The sequence below is a fragment of the Gavialis gangeticus genome, unplaced genomic scaffold, assembly GCF_001723915.1.
Source record: "Gavialis gangeticus isolate Ggan-Ray unplaced genomic scaffold, GavGan_comp1, whole genome shotgun sequence".
Taxonomy (NCBI): domain Eukaryota; kingdom Metazoa; phylum Chordata; order Crocodylia; family Gavialidae; genus Gavialis; species Gavialis gangeticus.
This window is the reverse complement of record NW_017728996.1, coordinates 21,160,934-21,162,490: the sequence shown is the minus strand read 5'-3', so window position 1 is coordinate 21,162,490 and position 1,557 is coordinate 21,160,934. Positions and strand designations below refer to the sequence as shown.

Here is a 1,557-nt window from a genome sequence, read left to right as displayed (position 1 = left end):
ACACACACACACACTTGTGTTTTTCTATGTGTAAAAATGCTATACAGCAGATATTGGATATCCATATTTGGATATACAGTGAGATGCAAAGCGTTTACCTCTGAACAGCATTTAAATCAACCCAGGATGTTTGTAGAGGATTGTAACAGGGCAGTCTGGCCCTTTTAAGAGGGAGTATGCAGCCCTGTTGAGGAAGCCCGGCTGTGGATGTTTAGGTAATGAGGGAATATCCTACTATCAGCTTAAAACCCTGGGGGAAACAGCAAACTGGGTAAAGCAGTTTGCTGGTAGGAGGTAAAATGGAACCCAAAATAAATTCGCTGCCGCGAAGGGTTCACACTACTGTAGTTACTGAAGTTACTGCACCGGTCCAGAGCCAAAGGAGGCCTCTCTCACTTCCTGAAGAAAGGCTAAAGACTTTGGTTTTGCTGGTTGGTTGGTTTGGTTATTTGTTCAGTGCAAGGATTGTATCTTTATATTTAAGGGGTTGGGTAAGGAGCTCCTTTGGGTATCCTGCAAGACAGCAAGCTCACCAACCAACTTAAAGGGATGATACCCAAATTTAAAAATGTGGAAGTGAAATCTTTTCCAGTGATTATTTGTCTGCCTTCCTATTGGGAAAGATAAGGATTTTTGGGTTGAAAAAGGCAGCTCCTTATTTAGGAAGCTAGCAGATTGCCTGTCATGAATGACGGGAGTGGGGGGAGCAGGTGGGGACAGAGTGCCGCCACCAGAGCCGCCCCTAGGGGTGCATGGGGCCCGGGGCATATCAGCCTGTGCAGGACCCGGGGGGAGGGGGTGGCAAGCATCCACAGTGTGGAGCCGGCAGCAGCCATGGCAGGGCTTGTATGGCACTGTCTGTGGAGCCCAGGGCAGTCGTCTTGATTCGCTCCCCCCCTTCTCCAGGGATGGCCCTGGCTGCCACCCAGCGCCCCGCGGTGCCACTGCTCTGGCTCTGGTCCTGTGTGCCACCCCTCTGCGTCTTGCCCTCCCCCCCGCTGCTCCCGGTGCAGCCCCCCACCTTCTGCCACTCCAGCCCACGCCACTGCTGGCTCCCAGGAACAGGGAGGAGGGGAGTTTGCATATGGTGGTGGCTGCCAACACCCAGTGCCTCACGCTGCCACCAGTCTGTGTCTGGCTGCATTCAACATCGCCCCCTTCCCTGCCTCCCCTTCTTCTCTCCTCCCTCCCTCCCTTCCACTCTTTGCTGGCTGTTATCAGGGCTGGGCAGCAGTGGCAGCGGGTGGGGGGCATAGCAGCAGTAGGGGGGTGCTGGCATCAACCACCCCATTCCCTGTCCTGCTCCCCTCTCTCCTTTCCTTCCTCCCCTCTGCCTTGCTGCCCCCTCCCCACCATGGGGAAGGGCAGGGACAGAGCACCACTACCCACCATCCTGTGCCTCCACCTGCCATGAGCAAGGGGGGATCCTTGCCCTGCTGTCCCCGCTGCCAGCACCTCACACCACTGCCACATCCAAGGGGTGGTCTGGCTCCCCCTGGCCCTGCTCCTTGGAGATGGTGGCTGCATGGGGTGCTGGTGGCGTGGCGGTGGCCTCGC

The 1,557-nt window shown here is 56.2% G+C and overlaps 1 protein-coding gene across 2 annotated transcripts in view; it reads left to right on the top strand.

The window, feature by feature from the left end:
- EFL1 (elongation factor like GTPase 1) overlaps positions 1 to 1,557 on the top strand; it is a 384,491-nt gene that overhangs the window by 28,788 nt on the left and 354,146 nt on the right. The gene's annotated exons all lie outside the window — the stretch shown is intronic.